General features: G+C 48.1%; 1 protein-coding gene across 5 annotated transcripts in view; it reads right to left on the minus strand.

The window, feature by feature from the left end:
* Positions 1-6,760: 6,760 nt before the first annotated feature.
* The window catches only part of TWIST2 (twist family bHLH transcription factor 2), an 81,448-nt gene continuing 77,985 nt past the window's right edge, over positions 6,761-10,223 (minus strand). For all 5 annotated transcript variants that reach the window (XM_069103113.1, XM_069103111.1, XM_069103114.1 and 2 more), the window contains exon 3: positions 6,761-7,512. The gene's annotated coding sequence lies outside the window, so the exon portion shown is untranslated. The remainder of the gene's footprint in view (positions 7,513-10,223) is intronic.

Below are 10,223 nucleotides of genomic sequence, written 5' to 3' on the forward strand. Positions count from 1 at the left end.
ATCTGAGACTGGAGCTCTTTCATCTTCTGTTCTGGCAGCTTCTCCTTTGTCCTCTGCTGCATCCCAGGTCTTGAGAACTGGGCAGAGCATCCTCTGGCATCTCGGGGGTTTGGGGCTGTAGGCAGAGCTATACCTCATGGGGATCCTGGCTGCACCCAGGAAGTATTCCCCCATTTGCAGTCGGTCCTGATTTCTAGTGGTCTAGATTCTCGCTAAACAGACTGTACTTCACATGGCACCCCAGAGAGCAGCCAGTGGCTTAGACCCTCCCCGCCCCACTTCTCCTCGCCTTAGTCATCTTAGACTCTTGTGCTGGTTAATGTTCCAGCTGATCCAAGAGGCCCTGAGCATCAGCTGTCCTGCAGGGCTGGACCACAAAAGCCCGATGGGAAAGCACCAGAGAGCTTTCTCTATCAGCTATTCTCAAGGTCAAGGGCGAGGTCAAGGGCAAGAATGGTTCCAGGATGGAGAAGCTGGAGACCCGGCAAGGAGAAGAATTGAGGCAAGATGCCTCACATGTTACAAAGCAGAGCTCAGCCTCCCCAATTACTGCCATAACCAGTGACAGTTGTACAAGTGTGTCTGAACACTGAATCCACAAGCTCAGTTTTCAAGAAATATTCTAGGAATGGCCGTGTCACTGTCAGGGGAGCCAGGGCACTTTAAAGGTCCTCAGAGGCTCCCTCCTGAACAAGAAGCGGCAAGATTCCTTCCATGCAGCCATCCAGCCTGTCAGTGCCTGAAGCAAGCATTTATTAATTTCCTACTATGTGCCATTCACTGAGAGACCAAGACAACACGAGCTCTGCCCTTAAAGAGCCTACATTCTCTCAGTTAGTCACAAGCATTAATTAAGTGCTTCCTGCATACCAGGCACTGTGCTGCGCCTTGGGTTGCAGAGACCAAAGCAAAGCAGAGCCCGCCTTCCAAGAACTTACTGTCTACATTCGTGTCCAAATCAGGAAATACAAGAGAGGTACAAAGGAAACTTTTTCTTGAAGAGCTCCAGGGATGGGAAACGCTTCCTCTTTTGGCGCAGCTCTCCCTGTTGAGAAGTGTTTCCTGTTCCCTGTCCAGGATGTCCAACAGGGATGGGGCAGTTCTGAGGGGCAGGTTAGGGACTTGGAGTAGAGGAAGATGGGGTCTGACTTTGGATAAGAAATGATATTTATGTATCTGTTAAATTCACTTCCCTGATTTCGGAGAACACCTTAGGGTTTGCAAAATGCTTTACAAAGGTTATCTTCCTTTATCCCCACAAGAACCCTGGGAGGGAGGTGCTCTTACTATTCCCACTTTAGATGAGGGAGCTGAGGCAGGCAGAGGTAAAGTGACTTACCCAGGGCCACACAGCTAGTAAGGGAAGCAGGGTTTTAGTCCAGGCTTCTGGGGACTCTAGGACAAACCCTCCATCTGCTACTGTCTCAGAGAAGGGAGCTTTGGGGACTCAGTGGCCTCAGGTAAATCAGAGTCAGTGGAAAGAGGGATGGATTTGGAGTGAGAGAAGGTAAGGTTAAATCTGCTCTGTAAGGTTTTCTGCCTGCATGACCTTGGCCAAGTTACTTCCCCTCTCTGGACTCAGTTTCCTTTTTTGTCCAATGTGGGACCCTTACATCTCTGTGACCCAGTAAATTGTCCCAGTGCTCAGCACAGGACCTGGCACATAGAAGGATCTTAATCAATGTTGGTTGTATTGAATGAATGACCCTTTGCGATGGTGAGTTCTGACAGACTGCGGTAAATCATTTCTGATCTATCCTGGCTACAGCTTATTTGATGATAGCTACTCGCCTGCTGTCTCCCCCATGAGACAGGGAGCTCTTTGAGGCCAGGGAATGGCTTTTGGCTTTCTTTGTGTCTCCTGTGCTTGGCACGGTGCCTGGCAGGTAGCAGGCAAGAGAGAGTGAAAGCCCTTGGAAATCTGGACAGGTCCTGGAAGCTCCAAGCAGGTCTGGGCTCTTTCCCCTGAGCTGCCTGGGCAGAGGGGGCAGACAGCATGACAGCAGGAACATGCACATTTGGAGCATGCCTGTGCAGTTTGCCAAGCATTGAAAAAAAAAACCCAAACCATGGAGAAGGTCTCTCTGGCATCCTGGTGTGTAGGCACTGACCTGAATTTGCTGGAAGACAAGTTGAATCTTTGGGTTAGACATTGCGTGACTCTGAATACATCACTTTACCCCCATGAGCCTCAATTTCCTCATCTGTAAAATGGTAGGGGGTTGGATTAAATGGCCTTGGAGGTCTTTTTAGCTATATGTCTAAGATTTTATGAAGAACACAAGGTAAATTTTCCCCTGGGGGCAGGGAGGAAGGGTACTCAAAGCCAGTCACAGTTGACCTCCAAGTTGAGCCATGATGGAAACCATGGCTTGTAAGAAACATGGGAGTGAAGCATTGTCCATAACTGGGGGTCAGCCTCTGCAAAGGTCTGGAGGAGGGAGATGGGATATAGAATGGCATGAGGGACAGAAGTCCATCCCTTTGGCTGGAAGGTTAGAGTACAGGAAATGTGCAAAATTTGGAGAGGCTGACTGGAGCCATATTATGGAGGACTCTAAAGGCCAGAGGGTGAATCCCTTCACCTTTTTGGGATCATTTATGTCCTCTGACAAGTGAGAAGGTTGGGCTAGATGACCTCTGTCCATCTCTAAAGCCTTTGGCTGATGATCCCTGAGGCAATAGGGAGCTGAAGGAGCTTCTTGAGCAGGGGAGTGACCTGATCAAGCTACTCCAGGAAATCTCCCTCTTTGCTCTTCCAGGCAACTTCGAGCTTCTAGAGGCAGGCTGGGAGTTCTGTGTCTTCCTCTTGGATCAGGGCAGGGGGAGAAGGTGACCATAGTGCCATAAAAACCAATGAAAGAGCTCTAAAGGGGCAGCCCTGTGGGGTGGGGACAGCTGCGGGCAGGTAGGACAGGCACCCCTAGGGCCTGAGAGCCTCTCTAGGCAGCAGCCCACACCTTGGGACTCATGCCTATTTGTGGAGACCCAGAGCCAAGGTGTAAAATTTTAAAAAAGAAAAAAAGGTCAAGTTCTGAAAAAAAAAAAGATAAAGTGTCCCCCAAAGTGAGACATGCAAAATTTTCTTGAATTTCACAAATGCTTTCTCTAAAAATAACCACAGTCCTCACAAAGGACACACTTCAGCTTCGGGACAATTCCCCAGCTGCCTGGGGAAAGCATGGACGTGTTCTTGTCCTGGAGTTGGATGAGGACAGCAAAATGGCAGGATCCAGCCCAGCACCTGCCACCCAGCAGGAGCTTCAGAAATGATGCTGAAATGTGCCCCATCTCCGTGTCCTTAGACAAGCCCCTCAGCTTCTCTGAACAGCAGCTTTCTCCTCTCTAAGATGGGTATGATGACAGTTAACCCACCAGTCCTTATGTGGTGTACCCTTGTGTGCCCTGTGGCTTGTTGGGAGGAACGCTCCCTGAACTAGGAAACAAAGAAGACGTGGGTTCAAATCCTGCTTCTGAGGGCCCAAGCTTAACGACCCGTGGCCAGACCCTTCCCGTCTCTGACCCTCAGGAGGCCAGCCAAGGAGCCTTCGCTAAAAGCTTGTGAAAGTGCTGGGCACCGTGCTAAGCAGGGACACGAAGGAAGGCCAAGCCACGGCCTCTTTCCTTGCGGAGCCCCAGCGGGCAAGGCACCGTCCTGCACCATGGGGGGCTCCTGGGAATGGCAGCATGTGTATCCTTAGAAAACCAGGGGCTCCGGGGGGCAGGATGCGGCCTGGCACGATGGCTGTGGCTGCTTGTGGTTTCAAGGCCTCCTGCAGCTCACTAATTTCTTGTCTACTTTGTGGAAGTGATGTCGTCTCTGTGTGTAGCCTGGGAGATACCTCTGTCCTATCTTTCATGTCTGCTTCTCTTCCTGTCCTCTTATCCTAGGCTCACTGGTCAACTTGTGGCCCCCCTCCCACCCATGGCCCCCCTCCCACCCATGGCCCCCCTCCCATCCATGGCCCCCCTCCCATCCATGGCCCCCCTCCCATCCATGGCCCTCCTCCCATCCATGGCCCCCTCCTATCCATGGCCCACCTCCCATCCATGGCCCTCCTCCCATCCATGGCCCCCCTTCCATCCATGGCCCTCCTCCCATCCATGGCCCCCCTCCCATCCGTGGCCCACCTCCTGTCCATGGCAATGGCAGCTCCCCATGCTTCTCTCTTCAACCCCTATGATCCCTTGCTTCCTTTGAGCCTATATTCAAGAACCATTTCCTATTTCCCCTAGTTCTCAAAACTTGCTCTCTCTCCAAATTTCCTGCCTTTTTTTAAAGGGTACAATGGAAGGGATACTGAATTTGGAGGTTCCCATCCCAGCTCTTCGCTTTCCTGCCTATGTGACTCTGGGCAAGTTTGCTACACCTTTCTGAGTCTCAGTTTACTCATCTATAAAAGGGGGAGGCAAGTGGTCTACATATCCTCCAAGGTCCCTAAACGTGTGAGTTTATGGTATGATTTGTGATCCTATGACTTAATTGATGGGGAGCTAGCTTGGGGGTCAGAGAGACCCAGCCTGACGTGCCACCTCTTGAGTCCTTCTGTAGGACTCTGGGTAGATCCCTCCTTCTCTCTGTGTTCTTTGTATCTGCATGAGGCTCCAGGGAGCAGAGATGGTGCTGACATGCCTTGGTGGAGGGCATGCACATGTCAGTGACCCCACAGCTCTGCTCTCTAGCTCTATTGGAGTCTTGGGGTCCTCCTCATAAAATGAGATGTGGGAGGACCAAAGTCCCTCTGACATTTCTTCAAGCTCTTCTAGGGCCAAATGATCTTTTCCTGAGTTGGGCAAGGTCCTCAAGGGCGGGGACCATTTTGATTTCAAATCTGTAGCTGTCATGTAGGGCAGCACCTTGTATATAGCTGGTACTTTAGGAAAATTTCTTGCATGAGTGTAGCCATCAAAGGAAGAAATCAATCAAATTATTCCACTTCTTGAAAGTGAGTGTCGACAAGATAAGCTCTGATCCATTTATCAAGTGAAGACATTTACATTTTCCACTCAGTGAGAACAAGGGCTACATGCTTCCCCAGATGCAACAGGAATTCCATTCCGATTGGCTGAGGGATCTGGTCATGCTCTCTGAGCCTATATAAAAACCAGGAAATTAGTTCAGAATCCAAGAGATTTGATGTCTGGTGAGAGAAAGCTGTCCCTGATAACTTGGAGGGCAAGTAGGAACGCTTTCTGCCTAGATCCCCTCTCCATTCCACCCCTTCCCCCACTGATCAGTGGAGGACATGTCATGTTTTCAAGAGTCAGGAGAATTTAGGGCTTCATCTTCTCAGTGGTATCCCAGCAGCACCCTGGGAACAGCTGATGACAGTACCTGAACCAGGAACCAAGGACATTGTGGTCACAGATTGAAGGACAAAGAAAATCTTTACCATATATAAGGGGGAGAGATGGCAAGTAGCATGGGCTGGGCAGTTTGGACTACCACCACCACCTTGATTGTCACCTCCCCTTAGATGCTCAAGGAGACAGCTCAGAATTCTCAGCTCAAGAGTCTTGATAACAATGGATCTGCTTCTTATGCAACCCTCACAGCCATCAGTGCGGGGGGTGGGGGGGAGGCCCACCTTCTTCATCACCATTCATGAAAACTGCTGAGCAATCACCACCAACAGGCAAATGAGTATAGAAGTCTTAGGAGTGGTAGCAACTCCCAGACCATTCATCCTATTTCTATTCTAGCCATCATCTGGAGGAAACGACTCCTGTGAAGAAGGTGTTATCCATCTCCACCAACTGCCAAGAAACTTCCCCTTAAAGACCAGCCTGCCTGACGCAGAAGGGTAACCTGATGGAGAGATGGGAGGCAGCATGCACCAGCTCAGGCAAACTGGCTCTGCCACCTTGACCACACTCGGATCCTGATGGAGACAGCCCAGGACACAGAACCCAAAGCCTTGCCAATGTTACTGTCTCCAGGGCAGTGCCCTCAGCATCATCCTGGGAAGCAGCCTGGTCATAGGTCCTGTAGGTACTGAGATCCCAGCTACTGAAGACCCAGAGGAAAAAGTTCTTGTCACCAAAGTCCTTGGTGCTATTGAATGGGCCACCATCAGAGACTGATAGAATTTATCGATGAGAGTGATAATAAAGAAGAGATCTGATCATCTGCTAAGAACCATGGGACTCTTCCACTTGACTTGGAACTGAAATTTTCCATATAGATTCTCTCCCCAGTGTGAGCACCTTAAGAGCAGGGATGGTCTGACTCTATTTGTATCTCTAGTGCCTGACATAGGACTTTGCACATAGTAAGTCACTCACACTTTATTTACTCATTGATTCATTCATTCATTCTTGAGCACCCCACAAATGGGAGAAAAGGATTTCCAGTAACCAGAAATTGTGAGTTTCCCACCCTGCCATATGTACTCTCCAAGCTTAAGCTCACTTTCTCCTGGACTCTTTATGCACTTGTGGGAGAGTGTCTCAGACTTTTGGTGGGGGAGGGGTGGAGAGAGTGATGCTTGTACTAACTTTTCTTAGTGTACTATGTTACTAAACACCCTTAGGGTGACTAAGTGATATCACCTGATAACCAATGAGGGGAGCACACTGATGGGGGCTCACGAGCTATAGTATTAGAATGACAACTCCCCAACCATGACCCTGAAGCAGCTCAGCTTTGGGGACTTGGTGTATTGTCTCAATGGATGCTTGGGGGATTGGGTCCAGAGCCTGTGCTACCTTTGAGTGAACTAATGTCATGACTGCTTAGATCACCAAGATGACCCAGAGATAAGCAACTGCATGGCTTCTTTATTAGCTATTGGCAAGAGAAGCAGTATACACAGCAAGATTGCAGTCTTTTAGCTTGTTAAAAATATCTCAATAAATAAAACAAATAAGCAACATATACATTGAAATAGAAAATACCAAAAAAAGAACTGGTGAGCCGAGCAAGCTGGGGAAGATTGAGAAAGGGGAGGAGCATCTGAGAATCTGAATTCCAGGCTTACTTGAAATCATGCAAGAATCATGGGAGGAGGAAGGGCCAGGGTGGGGGCAACCATTTTTTCTGAGAGCCTTGGTCCAGTTTAAACAGAACTGTACAAGAATTCATCTTTCTTTCATAAAAAAATATACATTAAAAAAAAAACACAGTAAAAGGGAAAACAATTCCAAAACCAAGATTTCTCTTATATGTGTTCCTGAATCTCAAAATTTTCAGAAAACAAGACAAAACAACCCAAACCCCGAACGATCAGACCAACAACATACATCCATGACAAACAACAGGGACAGCAAGGATGACCAGGACACACAGATCAGCACTGAGGGAAAGTCCCCCAAGAGAGATGCTGAAAAGCGCTGGAAGACTGCTTAGCTTCGGGGCTGTTTTTCCACTCAGTCTCAATGCTCTGCAGGATCTCAGAGCTGCGAGGTCAAGCAAGGTCTTATGGACCAGATTCCTTGAGGTTGTTAAGGTTTCAGAAGTTATGAACTTGGAGATGTCCCAATTCCACTTCACCCTCAGACATGCCGGACAATCTACAACAAAAAAGAACAAGAACAAAGTTTTAAAATTTTTATTTATTTTACTTTTTGTTCTGGAGACTCTTGGCATTGAGGGAAGGAACTTCAGAGGCCATTTGTGCCTGGACCTCTCAAGTGGTGATGTGCCCTCTGGTGGAAAACCTACCATGAGAAGGAACCCCCTTCCCATTCCCGTTGGACATACATTTGTTAGGGTGGCTTCTCTTCTGCCCAGCCTAATGTGCCTTTTGTGACTTCCACCCATTTCTCCTGGCTCTGCCCTTTGGGACAAAAAGAACAAGACTGATCTCTCCTCCATGTCATAGTCTTTTTTTTTTTTTTAAATTATAATAAACTTTTTATTATATTATTTTGTTGTATTGTTTTAAAATAAACTTTTTATTATATAAGTCTAGTTGTTCTACCTGAGAGTCTGTCTGAATAAGTATCAGGGAATATAGCAGGGAAATATCATGGATTCCCTGATTCTTCCGTTGTCTAGACTGAGTGTCCCTGGTCTCTTCAAAAGATCCTTGAATGTCATAACTTTGGGTTCCTTCACACCATACTTATTGCCCTCCACTGGACCACACCCACCTTGTCAATGGATTCCTGAAATGTGGCACCCAGTACTGGATATAATATTTTAGATGTGGTCTGACCAGGGTGGGGCACAGCAGCAAGACTGCTGCCCTCAGCCTGGATGTGATGCCCTGCTCAGTGCAGCCCAAGTCTTCATTAGCTCTTTTGGCTGCCACACCCACTGCTGGTTCACACTGAGCTTGGGGCCACTTGAACTCCTAGTTGTAACTTTTTTTTAATGAAGTGCTGCTTAGTCATTTCTTTCCAGTCTTATAATTGTGACACTGATTTTTGGAATCCACCTGCAGGACTTTGATTTCCTGAAAATGAGGTGTTAATGATAGAGTAAGAGGGAGAAAATGGGAGAATGGAGCCCTTGTCCATTCCTTTTCCCTTATCTCCTTCTGGTCAGGTGCCCAGGGAGGAGTGGGATGCTGGGAAAGGGTAAAGTAGCAAAGGATGGGGAGCTGAGAGCAGGTTGGATGGAATTGGCCCAGTCTGAGTTGATTGAGCTCCCTTCAGGGAGGCTGAGGTTGGCAGCTTTCCTGACTGACCGGGATGTAATAATAATAAATGATAATACATGACCATAATAATAGGCATTGTCAAGTGACTGCTATGTGTCAAGCAGTGGACTAAGGACTAGGAATACAAAGAAAAGAGTTAGAGAGTAGCTATTCTCTCCGAGTTCATAGTCTAGTTAAGATAAGACAGCATGGACACACATACAAAATAAATGCCAGGTGACTTACAGGAAGTCATATTTAGCTCTTGGCTTGGAGGGGGTAGTTCAGGAAAGGCCCCCTCAGAAAAACAGCCTTGAAAGAAACTGGGAATTATGAGAGATGTAGATGAGGGCATAGATTTCAGCCCATACAAAGGCCTGGGGATGGGAGATGAGCATCACAGAGAAGGAACAGGAAGGAGGCCATCTTGGCTGGACTACAAGGTTCATGAAGGAGATTAATCTCAGCATAGCTAGGCAGTAAGGTTGGAAATAAATTGGGAGGGAATTAAAAGCCAAAGCATATTAATAGTTGGTCTTGGCTATGTCATAGAGAACTGCTGGGCTTCAACAAGTAGGGGAGTGGTATAGTCAGACTTGGCACTGGATGAAGGATGTATTGGAGAAGAGAGAATCTGGAGCTTAATAAGGAGGTCACTGCAGCAGCCCAGGTGGGAGGTGATAAGAACCTGAACTAAGGCAGGGGGAAAGGGGACGACTATAAGAGATGGGAGAAATGAGAAGATCTGGAAACTGAGTAAGGTGAGTCCGGTACAAAGTGTGAACACCTTGGTGACTGTGACAATGGTGGTGCTCTTAAAAGAAATAAGGAAGTTCGGAAGAGGAGTGTTTGGGGAGGAGAGATAATGAGTCCGATCTTGAGAATTTTGAGTTTGAGATGCCTGGAGGACATCTACTCTGAGATAGCTAGTGGGTGCTTGATGATATTGGACTAGGGCTCCAGAGAGAGACTAGAGCTTGATGTCGAGATCTGGAAGGCATCTGCCTAGGAATGATAATTAAATCCATGTCACCTGATGGGCTCACCAAGACAGAGGATAGAGGATGAAGAGAAGAGGGCCCAGGAATGAAACTTGGGCAGGCCCACTGTTGAACAGGAATATGGGGATGAAGACTGAGCAAAGGAGTGGTCAGGCAGGTGGAAGAAGCGGGAGGGAGCAGTGCCATCAAAACCCACAAAGGAGATTGGATCCAGGAGAGGGAGATTGGCAGTCACTGTAATAACTGGGAAAAGGCTGCCAGATGGCTTCACTAGATCTTTGGTCATTTGTAAAGGCCCCCTCTAACTGAAAGATGAGGTGGGAAGGCAGATTGGGACTGGCTGCAAAGGGAGTCACAGGAGAGAGGCCTTGGAAGTGCCCAGCCCAAGGCACGTGTTTGATGCATGAAGTTCCCTTGACGCTGGAGCAGCATTTCTGGTGCCCAGGTGCTACCCATGTTTCCCCGATAATAAGACCTATCCCAAAAATAAGCCCTCCCCTTACTGTGTAAGATTCCTCTAAAATAAGCCCTCCCCCGAAAATAAGCCCTATTGAGATTGCTACTGTAGTGAAGGTGATCCCCTGTGCTACACGCTACATTACGGTACCCTCTGTATGCACCGTCCCCCCCCCCCCCC

Source organism: Petaurus breviceps, unplaced genomic scaffold, assembly GCF_028583685.1.
Source record: "Petaurus breviceps papuanus isolate PSGF00001 unplaced genomic scaffold, PetGlider_PUasm1.0 567, whole genome shotgun sequence".
Lineage (NCBI taxonomy): Eukaryota > Metazoa > Chordata > Mammalia > Diprotodontia > Petauridae > Petaurus > Petaurus breviceps.